The sequence below is a fragment of the Salmo salar genome, chromosome ssa01 (genome assembly GCF_905237065.1).
Source record: "Salmo salar chromosome ssa01, Ssal_v3.1, whole genome shotgun sequence".
Taxonomy (NCBI): Eukaryota; Metazoa; Chordata; class Actinopteri; order Salmoniformes; family Salmonidae; genus Salmo; species Salmo salar.
Window position 1 is genome coordinate 39542465 of NC_059442.1, and position 14305 is coordinate 39556769.

Consider the following 14305-nt stretch of genomic DNA (forward strand, 5'->3'; position numbering starts at 1 on the left):
TCCATAATCAAACATCCTAAATTATTGGGGGAGTATGTTGGGATTAACAGTAAATTCACTGATGAACATATATTTCATGGGGCATTGATAAACACTGACAAACAATTGACACAATTGACACATGTGCAAAAGTCCCCTTATTCTGGTCATTCTAATCACAAACGTTCTCAGAACGTAGCAGTGGTCATTTTTCCTTCAACTGAAATCATTATGGTTCAGTATTTCTAACCATCCCCTTTAAAGAACGGCACATTCCAAACGAGCAGTGGGCACATGATACATATTGACCAACATGGCATGCCTATTTGGTGAATGAAGATTGGGGAGCAAAGAAAGGAACATCATAGCAGTTGCCCCGAGGCAGATGAACACTTTGACCAGGCCCTAAACACTGTCCACTAACTTTTTGGCGATGCGGGGGCACACACTCCCCGGTATGGGCCTTTGTTGAAGCAGGTAAGGGAGCATTCTCTCCTGAACAATGCACAGTGGACACTGGTTGTCTGCAGACCCCTAAGCAGCAACACAACTTCCGTGCCACACCCTGGAACATTTTGTGGCACAGTCATTTTCTCTCCAAGCCCTGCGAAAGGATCAGAGAACACCCTCTCTCGTCTCCAGGCTTTGAAGAGAGTTCGGTCATAATCAATTAAGAGTCAGTCAATGTCGGGATGAAAACCTCACATACCCCATCATAGAGCAGACACTCCTGCAGAGCGCCTCCCAAAGGAACAGCAGAGGAGCAGGAAGGAGACAGTTTGGCCTCCAACACGGCGTCCTCACCATGGCCCCGACTGGTAAACTTGACCCCACCCTTATAAATCGAAATAAAATATTACAGGCGCAAGAGTATCACATTATTCACTTATTGTGCCACAGAGATGAGAAGTGTTTTATTTCCTGCTTTTTACGTAAACCCAAAAGAGTCATTTCCATAACCCCCCTAAACACACCGCCGTGTGCTCTGTCCATTGTGCGGACACAGCACAGAGGAGATACCGATTTTTTTGGTGCCAAACTGTCACTCAATCCTTCTACATAAAACTAAAACTGAGGGGGTTTAAACTGAGAGCGCTAAGCCCCCTTTAGCCACCTCGTGGAACCGGATACTGTCATTGGCACACAACCCATGTGTGGCCACAGCTACATCCATGCATGTCACAATAGTTATTTGTTCATTCAATGTGACGCGTCTCACAGAAGTATAAGTAATATAGTGTAATAGGAGATCACATAACATAGTCACACAGAAAAATATGTACAATATGATGATATAAGAACAATAGCTAATAGAATTATATCTGTTCCAGATTACTGCTCCGAGCTGACTGTTCCTAGGCGTATCACGTGGCAAAGGCACGTTACTTAGCAATTTCGTCACTTGAAAACGGGCACACTGGCCTGGGCAGGGATGGCAATATTTGAGGTGTGTCTTTAAAAACAAGCGCAAAAGTGACAATTTCATGCAGCGCGACTGGGAAGTTTTAAGACCTACCAAAAGCAGGTCTTAACGGTAACGCAGTTGGGAATGGCATGAATTTGGAGAGCGGAAGCGCAGCCTATCCAGTCATGACGCACAGTGCCCACGGAACGAGAGATGTGCATTTCGTGCCTGTGAATCTCGTATTTAGAAACATTAAAAAAACAATTGGTTTCCCCCATTCCGTTTCATTCGATTAAAAATCAAGCATAACCTACCCTCCCCTTTATCAAGGCTGGATTAGCAGCTTCACATAGGTGCACCTTTTTATTCTGGCTGTGCATTAGCAATTTAGACATATTGTCATTGTTTTAAAAAACAGATTGCTTGTTTTTGTTTCATTTGATTAAAAAAATAAAACTTCACCGTCCTTCCGAATGCTATGTTTAACAATATATTTCCATATTGAAGCAACACTGTAAAAAAATAAAGTTGATTCAACGTACAATTGTAAGGCATCCAGGTGCAATAGGATTGTGAGTTCGCTCTACATTTGAGCATATAGCTGAACCAACATACAATCCATTCTGAAGTTGAATTGTACATTCACTCCAATTGGAATTTTAGGTTAAGTGAACATCCAATTTGCATATTTCCCTGTGTTATTAAACTCTTTATGACAATGCATTACATATATCCGAATGCCTTTCTTTGAGGGATTAGTTCAACCGTAATGCAGTGGTCTGAAACTCCTGGTTTACTGAACGTACAATTGTAAGGTAACCAGCTGCAATAGGATTGTGAGGTTATTCAAAATTTGGCCATAAAGCTGAACCAACATATGGTGTGGCCTTCCAAAGGCAAACATGAATTTGGAATTTTAAGCATTTTCAAGTTCAGCTCACTTCGAGCAGAGTTTTGTTAAGTGAACAAACTTTAACACATTAGCTCAAATTCTTGTCCATTTTAAGTCCACTCAACTCACACTGATTAAAGAATGACTGAACTTTCTGATTTGGCCTTGTTTTGAAGCTTGGTAATAAAGAAATGCTAGAGGCCATGACTGAAGCAATACGAGAGTTGTCTTGGGTGTGTGGTTTGATGTGGGTGTTTCTTGGGTATTTCTTTGCCATTCAATCACATCAAACTATAGCAGTAGTGAGTACAGCCAGGTAAGCTAAGCTAACTTTGCTATGGAGAGAACAACGTTTTGAAGTTGAGGACTTCTCCCTTTGACTGACTCGCCATCTCAAGATTGTCAGCTAATTCAGTTCTATGTGTAGGCTAAAGCCTGTGCTGACCTTGTGTTTAGTCAAGCTGAAAGCAGCTAGCTAGCATAGTTTGAGGATAGCTGCAGCTGGCTAGACTAGCTGATATTTATCTGTCAAACCAGTTATGGCAAGATATGAGCCAGTGTCTAATGTGTTTCATAAGACACCTGTTCTGAAACACTTTGTTATGAAAGTAGCTTATAACTTATTTTCAAAGTTTCATTACCTCATGTAAAGACATGTTACCGTAGAAACAGTATCAACTGCGAGTTGAAAACACAATATTCTATAACTGGCTAGTTTAGTCTCTTCTCGTTTCTCCTTATGTCCATTGTTATATCTTTCCCGGGGGACAAATTCGAGAACTACTAATATCCCTACAGGTGTTGGATACATGTTAACATTGCACAAACATTGCCCAGCTTGAATGTAGATACATTTATCAACTAAAAATGTATGTGTGTGTTTGTGTTACAAAGACAAAACATTTTATGCTGTAAATATCATGTTTATGTGCTTATAAGTATGCCTACAGTTAACTAGCAAACACAAATAATTTGCGAGTAGAGTACAATTTCAGCTGTCTAACCAGAACAAGAATGGGGTTATATTTGTCTATATGGCCAAATCCAAGGATTTGGCTGTCTAACCACACACTAACATGCACAGCTCTCTGGGCGAGGTTTTGTCTTCAAGTTCCCAGTGGTTGATGAAGTCCCTTCCATCTATGTAATGTATTACAGGTTATGGACAGGTGCAGTCAGTTGGCAAGAGGGGTGGGGTGCATGACACTCCATCCTGGAAATGATAGGGTTTGCTTCAACCCAGGCAGAGTTCAATTACTACAGGCAGATGTGAGATGCAGGAGGATGGCACTCTGTAGGCTACTCCAGGAGGAAGCTTTTCATCGGTCAGTAGCCCACAGAGTAATATGAGAAGAGTGCAATTGCTGGACTTATGTAGATATCAAAACATTTTGTTTGGCCTAATGTTCAAGCGTAACAGCTCCATGTAGAATAAACCATACTTCACATAATACTGTAGAACCAGGGTTCTGCTAATATAACAATGTGCAAATATTATACTTCCCATGTATGGGGTCCCATATAAGACAGGAGTACCCTGACGTGTTTGAAGAATACACAGCCCCCCCACATCCAATTGATAGTACCATTCGATTCAATAATAACAAAAAATCATAAAAAGTTAAAGATGTGTCTTGTATTATTTTAATGCAGAGTTCAATGCCTCTCCCAATTCAGACATCAGGAGGAACCCGTCTTTCAGTAATTGGACTCCATTTCAAAAGCATCTCTTCTGTCCTGCATCTGTTGAAAAGCGAGGAAGAGTTGATGAGTGACATGTATTGTACGGGTGATATTATTAAACTGTATTATTAGTAATCACCTTTTGTCCCTTCTGAGGTGTTGGCTAATGCCTGATGGGCATGGCAGCATAGACCAGCTCCATGCCTCTCTAATCACAGATACTGGTTATGAAGGAGCCCGACTTCAGCTCCTACAGTATATCTGACCCAGCTCCTATATCACAGAGGGAAAGAGAGAGAGAAATACTGTCACCATACAGTCATGGAAGCCAACAGTAAATATACGGTTGAACATAGCCAATCACAGATCCTGATTCACAGCTAATTCACAAGGGAAATGTGCCAACATGGCACTGACTGGTTGGCATTATTCACTCCGCCAGGGGTAGTCCATTGGCAAAGTGGAAAGGGGCAACTTCTTAGAACATAAAAGACACACAGCATTGATTACATTTTCAATGGTGGTTAGGTCAATTCCATGAGAGATAGTATTTTGACCATTAACTAGATCAAATGTGATCAACCTGATTCAAGTGTCCCCCATCACCCTGAAATAGGACTGGTGTCTGGCCACTGCCTCAGCCTTCTGTAACAGCTCCACATATGGGGGTTCCCACGATGCTGCTGAACAACAAATCCACCAGGTGTATGTGAATTAAATAAAATATCATCACTCAATAAACATATAGCGAGAAAAATTACTTTCTATGGTTTGGAAGTAATGTATATGCTAATAGAGGGACTGTAACTACAGAATAGATTCAGGCTGGTGATGCTGTTACTATGGAACTAGCTGTGTACATTGTTGAATGCTTGCTGATGCGTTTTGCTATTTGCTGCTGGAGCCATAGCTATCTATATTTGTAATAGACAAGCACAATACTTCATTTTATTTTTGCCCTAGAAAATACACTATAAACCTTTATGAGAACAGGCATGGTGTTTTGGGTTAGCAGACGAAGCCACCGAATGCTCGCTGGTTAAGTTAACTAAGCAAATTAGATAGCTATCAAAATCTTTGTCCAAGTTGAAATTATTTGGCTAGGTAGCTAGCCAGTTCGAGTTCTAACATTATTGAAAGCAAGCTGGCTACATTCTATGATTAGCTAGCAAGCTAGTATCCAAAGCCTGCCCTGTATTGACCCTAAATGCAAAAAGGGATTCAGTTAGCGGTTGTTAGCAAGGTAGCTAGCTAATGTGGTTCTCTGATGCTACATAACATTACACATTAGCTTCATGTATTTAGTTACTTAGCAAATTGGCCAGTGTTACCTAGTGTTTTTTTGTGTGTTTTTTTTCCATTTCTACTGCTGATTCAGGTGTTAAATGAACTCTGTAACTGTTACATTAACACTTGTTTGTGTAAAAGAACCCCAGTGTTGGTGTAAATAACTATTGATGGGAAAACAATGCTTTCCGATGGCTTCGGAGCTTTCACCAAATTCTGCCGGTTCACAATGGACATTAATGACATCTCCTGGTCAGCAATAAATAGCAGTGTTTGATTGTCAGCAGTTTTTTTCTCCACTGTTTTCAGCAAAACTCCGTAGTGCAGCGGTAAGTCGTTGACTTTAGTAGTCAACAATTAGTTGGAATATCAGGATTGCATCTTACATCATGCCTTCCTTTTTTGCCATCAACATTTTTTTTTAACTGTTAATCTATGGAACTATTTGGGATGCTTAAGACAAACGATTATACTATACTAAATAAAATGAATTATTTGAACAACAATGTGCAGAAAGTGCGATTTCACATTAAACAATTTTCAAAATAGTTTTCCTTCACCGCAATTCAACTTCATACCTTCAAAATCCTAACTATATTTGTAAGTACGGTGTCCAGTAGAGTTCTGTATTTGAAAGCAGCTTGGAATTGAAGAATGCACCGGAACCAGAACACTGAGCCAATCACAGTGCAACTGGAGAAGACTACCAACCCCTACGCTCTGTATTTTCTTCTGGCTGCACCTGCCCCACAGAAAGCACTGAGCTAGGCTGAAACACCTGCATTTTGGAGCTGCCTTAAGAAAGCAAAAAAAAGAGAACATGTTTGTATGCGGCTTTATTAACTCAATACATATATATTTTTTACATTGTTTGCAAACTGATATGCGACACGTATTAGTGCCAAAATAATATGCAAAACAGGCAAAAACAAAAATAATCTTGTGGCTCTGCCCCACCTGCCCTGAGTGACGGGTCACCACTGATTAGCAGGCTACTGGCATTACACAATTGGCTAAAAGACTACTTGTCACGTCCGTCGTAAGAATGAGATCAAGGTGCAGCGTGGTAAGCGTATATCTTACTTTATTTGATGAACACCAACAAAAACAACAAAATACAAAACCCGAACGTAACGTTCTGCAGGGCTAAATACAGCGCAATGCAAAAACTAGATCCCACAAAAAACCCAGTGGGAAAAGACTGCCTAAATATGATCCTCAATCAGAGACAACGAAAGACAGCTGCCTCTGATTGGGAACCATATCAGGACAACATAGAAATACATAAGGTAGAATGTCCACCCAAATCACACCCTGACCTAACCAAATAGAGAAATAAAAAGTCTTTCTACGGTCAGGGCGTGACAGTACCTCCCCCCAAAGGTGCGGACTCCGGACGCAAAATCTGACTCAATAGGGGAGGGTCCGGGTGGGAATTTAGCCTCGGTGGTGACTCTATTTCGTTCGGTCGTCGCCGAAAGCTCCGGACCGTGGATCGTCGCCGGAGGACCCGGACCGTGGATCGTCGCCGGAGGACCCGGACCGTGGATCATCGCCGGAGGAACCGGACCGTGGATTGTCGCCGGAGGCTCCGGACCGTGGATTGTCGCCGGAGGCTCCGGACCGTAGATCGTCGCCGGAGGCTCTGAACTGGGAACCCCCGCCGGAGGCTCTGAACTAGCAACCGTCGCTGGAGGCTCTGGACTGCCGACCGCCACTGGAGACGCTGGACTGCAGACTGCCCCTGGAGACTCTGTACTGCGGACCGCCGCTGGAGACGCTGTACTGCGGACCGCCGCTGGAGACTCTGGACTGCAGACTGCCGCTGGAGGCTCAGGACTGCGGTCGTCGTTGAAGACTCTAGACTGGGGACCGTCGCTGGAGGCTCCGGACTGGGGACCGTCGATGGAGGCTCTGGACTGGGAACTGTCGCTGCAGGCTCCGGACAGGGGACCCTCGCTGCAGGCTCCGTGCCATGGATCATCACTACAGGCTCCGGGCCATGGATCATCACTGGAGGCTTCGTGCCATGGATTATCACTGGAGGCTCCGGGCCATGGATTATCACGGGAGGCTTCGTGCCATGGATCATCACTACAGGCTCCGGGCCACGGATCATCACTGGAGGCTTCATGCCATGGATTATCACTGGAGGCTCCGGGCCATGGATTATCACTGGAGGCTTCGTGCCATGGATCATCACTACAGGCTCCGGGCCATGGATCATCACTGGAGGCTTCGTGCCATTGATTATCACTGGAGACTCCGGGCCACGGATTATCACGGGAGGCTTCGGGCCACGGATCATCACAACAGGCTCCGGGCCATGGATCATCACTGGAGGCTTCGTGCCATGGATTATCACTGGAGGCTCCGTGCCATGGATCATGATTTCAGGCTCCGGGCCATGGATCATCACTGGAGGCTTCGTGCCATGGATTATCACTGGAGGCTTCGTGCCATGGATTATCACTGGAGGCTTCGGGCCATGGATTATCATGGGAGGCTTCGTGCCATGGATCATCACTACAGGCTCCGGGCCATGGATCATCACTGGAGGCTTCATGCCATGGATTATCACTGGAGGCTCCGGGCCATGGATTATCACTGGAGGCTTTGTGCCATGGATCATCACTACAGGCTCCGGGCCATGGATCATCACTTGAGGCTCCGGGCCATGGATTATCACTGGAGGCTTCGTGCCATGGATCATCACTACAGGCTCCGGGCCACGGATCATCACTGGACAGAGGAGACTACTGGCAGCCTGGTGCGTGGAGCTGGTACATGGAGCCGGAACAGGTCTCACCGGACTGGGGAGATGCACTGGAAACCTGGTGCATGGAGCAGGCACAGGGTTTACCAGGCTGGTGAGACGCACTGGAGGCCGGGTGCGTGGAGCAGGCACAGGATATACTGGGCCGTGGAGGCGCACTGGAGGTCTGGAGCATAGGGCTGGCACAACCCATCCTGGCTGGATGCTCACTTTAGCCCGGCAAGTGCGGGGCGCTGGCACAGGACGCACTGGCCTGTGAAGGCGCACTGGCGACACAGTGCGTAGAGCCGGTGCAGGATATCCTGGACCGAGGAGGCGTACTGGAGACCAGGAGTGCTGAGCCGGCACAACCCGTCCTGGCTGAATGCCCACTCTAGCCCGGCAAATGCGGGGCGCAGGCACAGAGCGCACCGGGCTATGAATGCGCACTGGAGCTACAGTGCGCATCACCGCATAACACAGTGCCTGACTGGTCACACGCTCCCCACGGTAAGCACGGGAGTTGGCTCAAGTCTACACCCTGACTCCACCAATCTCCCCGTGTGCCCCCCCCCCCCAATTTTTTGGGGGGCTTCCTCTCGGGCTTCCGTCGTTGCTGTGACTCCCGATCTCGTCGCTGTTCCTCCCTTGCTGCTTCCACCTGTTCCCATGGGAAGCGATCCCATCCGGCCTGGATCTCCTAGCATGTCCAGGATCCTTTGCCGTCCATGATGTCCTCCCATGTCCACTCCTCCTGGCCACGCTGCTTGGTCCGTTTTTGGTGGGATCTTCTGTCACGTCTGTCGTAAGAATGAGACCAAGGTGCAGCGTGGTAAGCGTATATCTTACTTTATTTGATGAACACCAACAAAATCAACAAAATACAAAAACCAAACGTAACGTCCTGCAGGGCTAAATACAGCGCAATGCAAAAACAAGATCCCACAAAAAACCCAGTGGGAAAAGGCTGCCTAAATATGGTCCCCAATCAGAGACAATGAAAGACAGCTTCCTCTAATTAGGAACCATATCAGGCCAACATAGAAATACATAAGGTAGAATGCCCACCCAAATCACACCCTGACCTAACCAAATAGAGAAATAAAACGGCTCTCTACGGTCAGGGCGTGACATTACTGTAGCTCTGTTGGTGTAACTTTTGTAGATAATGTTCAGAGTGTCTATGTTCAGAGTCGCATTCCTGTAAAGTGTAGAGTATCTCCTGTCAAATGCTGTTGAAGTAATATGGCTACAGGTTCAAATCAAACTTTATTCGTCACATGTGCCGAATACAACAAGTGTAGACCTTACCGTGAAATGCGTACTTACAAGCCCTTAACCAACAGTGCCTCACCTAAAGCTGCTATAGACCACCAAGTGCTAACAGTCAGTATCTGGATAATATGTGTGAAATGCTTGATAATGTATGTGATATCAACAGGTATATTTTACAGGTGACCTAAATATTGACTGGCTTTCATCAAGCTGCCCACTCAAGAAAAAGCTTCAAACAATAACCAATGCCTGCAACCTGGTTCAGGTTATCAGTCAACCTACCAGGATATTTACAAACAGCACAGGAATTAAATCCTCCACATGTATTAATCACATCTTTACTAATGCTGCAGAAATATTGTCTAAAGCAGTATCCAAATCCCTTGGATGTAATGATCATAATACAGTAGCCATTTGTAGGAAAACCAAAGTTCCAAAGGCTGGGCCTAATATAGTGTATAAGAGGTTATACAATACGTTTTGTAGTGATTCCTATGTTGAAGATGTAAATAATATTTGTTGGTCTGTGGTGTGTAAGGAGGAGCAACCAGATGCTGCACTTGACACATTTATCAAATTGCTTATTCCAGTTACTTATAAGCATGTACCCATTAAGAAAATTACAGTAAAACGTTTAAATCACTTTGGATTGATGAGGAATTAAAACATTTGGATGAGGCAAAATGAATGGCAAATAAGTCTCGCTGCACAGCCGATAGGCAAATAGATTGTAAATTGAGAAGCCATGTCACTAAACTGAACAAAAAGAAGAAGAAACTGTACTATGAAACAAAGATAAATGATAAAGAAAAAAGATTGGCTGCGACTTAAATGCAATTTTGGGCAAAAAGGCAAACTTGGCCCCATCAGTCATTAAATCAGATGGCTGATTCATCACAAAACCCACTGATATTGCCAACTACTTTAGTGAAACTTAGGCGTGACATGCCAACAACCAGTAAAGTGTATTCATGGCGGCTAAGGGAAGTCAGACTTTGACAAATATGTGATAAAAAATAAATATACAGTACCAGTCAAAAGTTTGGACACACCTACTCATTCAAGGGTTTTTCTTTATTTTGACTTGTGGTTTTGACTTTATTCTCTGTACAGGCCAATGATTATGACAACGATTCTGATCTAACCATCAATTAATGTTGTGCCACTGGCCTGAGACATTTGAAGTTCAATATGTAGCCTAAAGTAGGCTTACGTTAACTAGCTATGTAACATAGCTGGTTCATTGTTGCCCATGCGAATAAGTTAGGTTAGCAAGCATTTTAGCTAGGTAGCCTATGACAAACTAAAAGTGTACTGTATGACAGTGTCATAGACCGTTTTCCAACATGAAAGGGAGGAGGATGGCATTGGTGTTCAACTAGTCCACATGCACACACACGACAGACAGAAATCAGTACCATGGACAGCCACATGGTATTTAGCAACATTGATTGGACTAAATAGCTTTTGGTATCTTTAAGTTTGTTTTCAGTGTACTAAACTAGCATATATAGCTTTGTTGATTTAATGACGTTTAAATGTTTATGTTGAAATGGTGCTGGAGTAGCAGAGGCAGTGCTCCTGTTGTCTTTGTGCTGACTTGCGGTAACTATGTGGTTCTAAAATCAGTAGTAGTTCAGTAAACTGTCAAAAACCTTAACTTGCTTGCTCATGCTGCAGGTTATTGAACTGTTTGTTACATGCAATATGTGACCCGTTTCAGGAAACTAGCCGTATATCGCGGGTCACTACTTCACAGGAGAGCCGCTTGAACGTAAACTTTGTTTTTCATCAAAACACGTTTTTTTGGCAGGAATGCCTTCTCGGACATGTGAACTTTCATATGCCTTAATAACAAACTTGAATGCCATATGTAAATACGAATACAATTGTTAAATTATGAGCCTAGTTGGTTTAGCCAAAGAAAAAGTCAGCAACCTTCCTGCTAGCCATGATTGGCTGAGATAATGAGTGGGCTGGACATGCCGAGAGACGATTTGGGATTGGTCAACCATATAGCACATTTCTATCTATTTGAGCTGGTCAGTGTGTCTAGGTAATCCTAATTTTGACAGAAAGAGCCATTTGCTTGGCTAGCTATAGCCTAATGTTAGCTAGCTAACATTGAACCTGGTTGGTTAGCTACCTGCAGATTCATGCTGGGTAGTAATGTCATGAGTTGTGATTATGGTTGATTGTTTACCTTGCTAGCTAGCTAACATTAGCTGACTGGCTCGCTAGCTAACGTTATGTGTATGACCTTATTATTTGTATCTCAGAGCCATTTGCTTAGCTAGCTGTAGCCTAATGTTAGCTAGCTAACATTGAAACTGGTTGGTTAGCTACCTGCAGATTCGTGCCGGGTAGTAACTTCATGAGTTGGGATTATGCTTCATTATTTACCTAGTTAGCTAGCTACATGTCTAAACAAAATACTCCAATATGCAAGTAACCATTTCAGGTGCGTTTGTAAATTCAGTCTGGCCAGCTACTCCGATTTCAGAGCTCTCTTGTCTGAGAGTGAATGGGTGTAGACAAAGAAGGGCTCTCCAGTAGTAGTACCAAAACATTCAAAGGCCATTTTCTCAAAAGTGAATTTTCCAGTTGATCAACATTCAAAGCAAAATTCCTTTCCCATTGTTCATCAACTGTAGTGTATGATCTACCATTTTGTAGCTTTCAGTCTCTACTTTTATCCAATGTAAAAAACAATTTAAAATTTTGCTACATAAGACAGATTTGAGCCGGTCGGTCACATATGGACTGAAATCATGTTCAACAGACAGTATTTAGCAAAGATGGGATATGCCTACATACATTTTGTTTCTAAAGGCTATTAACAAATGAGGTTATAACAGACTAACAGTCGAATTGGAGTTGATGACAATGTAATATATAAAAGACTGTAAATGCACAACTTGAAGCAACCAAATATTTATCCAAGGAGCACGTTCAGATTGGCCAGTGAGGGGTCAAGCCTCAACACACCACCAATTTTATTCATCAAAACCCAGCCATTTAGCGCCACCACCAACTACTGCGCCCATAATTCCGGTTGTGATAATAGCAAACATATTTCAGACACACCCACAAACCTATAGTGCTACCGCCAGTGCTAAGATTTACAATTGCATTAGGTTTGTTAAAATAGAACCCACAGAGTTAAAATCACCTGCATCATATGTGGTTGTTTGCACTAAAAGCTCTCACAGTCTCACGTCAGAAATAGACATTTCTCAAATGTTTAATTTCGAAGTTGTTCCAAATGTAAAATCTCGAAGTGTTTAATGTTACATTTAGGCATTAACTCCAAATGTTTAAGGTTAGGTTAAGTTTAGGCATTAACTCAAAGGTATTAACGTTAGAAATGAACTCTGAATGGTTATGGTAAGGGTTAAGGTTTGGCATAGGCTTAAAACAGAAATATGAAAAACAACCTGTCGCCAGGCGTGGGTACAACCACTGGGGAAGCCACGCCAGGAAAAAAATGCCATATTACTAACTATGTGTTTTGATAATGGCTTTGTTTGCTCTGTAACCTGTCAGTTCATATGCCTTGCCACCGTGATATGGAGTCCACAAAGCATATTGCATGTTACAAACAGTTACATGACCTACAGCATGGTTAATCAAGTTAATGTTTCCGACATCGGACTACTAAACAACTATTAATTTAGAACACCGGAGTGTTACCACAAGTCACAAAGAAAACAGGAGCTGCCTCCACTATTCCAGCAACATTTGAATTTCAGCCTTTCAACATCAAATCACCTATGCTTAGTCTAATACAGTGACAAATAAATATTCCAAAAACAATTTAGTCCAATCAACGTAAGCTAAAAATTATGTAGCTGTCCATGGTACGGATTTCTCTTTGTGCGTGTGTGTCTGTGTATGTGTGCGTAAGTAGAAAAAAACCACATTGACTCACCCTACTTGAAGAGAAACTACAACCTTCCTCTCTTTCATGTTGCCGAAACGATCTATAACTATGTCATACAGTATGCTTGCTCGCTAGCCTAACTTCCTTTCATAGGCAATGATTAGCCAGCAGGTTAATGATTAGCAATGATCAGCCTACTACATCTAGCAACATATTTAAATTCCATCCTCTCAGGCCAGAGGCACAATGTATGAATTTATGATTGGATCAGAATCGCTGTTATCCAAATTCCTATCTCCATCCATGGCTAATTTAAGAAAGGGACAATTCTAGCTAGCCATCGGATGACAGCACAACAATTCAATATTTTTTCTATCAAATTATGTTTGGCTTGATGTCATGTGATTGGTGTGAAGCCAAATCCAAACTGTCTTCCCTTGACATTTTTTTTGGGTGCGCCAAGACCATTCACAGTTGAGCTCACTCAATTTAGCTCAACGCTGATTGGCTATTATTGTGTTTTTTTTTTTTAATCAACTGTTAATCAAGGCCAAATGTTCACTGGCTTCCCTTGCGTTCCTTGCTATGGGGCGGCAACAATATTATACTCTTTTTGACAGCATCAGATAGATGGGCTACACATACTAAGACAGAGGGCTGTTTCGCTTTCTCGGATGCTTCCTCCGGTGAGATACATTCAACCTCTTGCGACCTGAAGGAAAATGATCAACCGCTGAGAGACGAAAGATACATTATTTAATGGGTTTTTTTGGGGGAAGCCTGGCTTCCCTTGGCATCCATGAATACACACCACTGTCTATTGCTGGATTCAAACCTGCAACCGTTGGAATCAGATGTTTATGCCCAGCCGCCATCCCCGTCCACAACATTGACACCTACTTGAATGTGACAGCCCTCGCCGGTTCCCACGCCATTTCCTGACGTCCTCAGACATGGATGGATGTCGAATACTGACTTGTATCACAGGTGACCTGCTTGTGTTTGCAAATCTTGTGTCTGTCACCACAGCAGATCTCACCAGTCCTGATAGCAGCAAAGTTGTTAAAGTCACAAAGAAGCTGCTGTTTTCTGGCACATAAACTGTTGCCATGATGCCGGTGTTGTGAGGTGTTGATTGACTTGGTA

The 14305-nt window shown here is 43.3% G+C and overlaps 1 long non-coding RNA gene across 1 annotated transcript; it reads right to left on the minus strand.

Annotated features, from left to right (window-relative positions):
- Positions 1-3192: 3192 nt before the first annotated feature.
- On the minus strand, positions 3193-13290 carry LOC123726742 (uncharacterized). The gene is made up of 3 exons (XR_006758866.1): positions 13208-13290; positions 4099-4232; positions 3193-4019 (listed from the first exon to the last, which is right to left on the minus strand). It is a non-coding gene; the product is annotated as an uncharacterized lncRNA (long non-coding RNA).
- Between the last annotated feature and the right edge of the window lie 1015 nt (positions 13291-14305).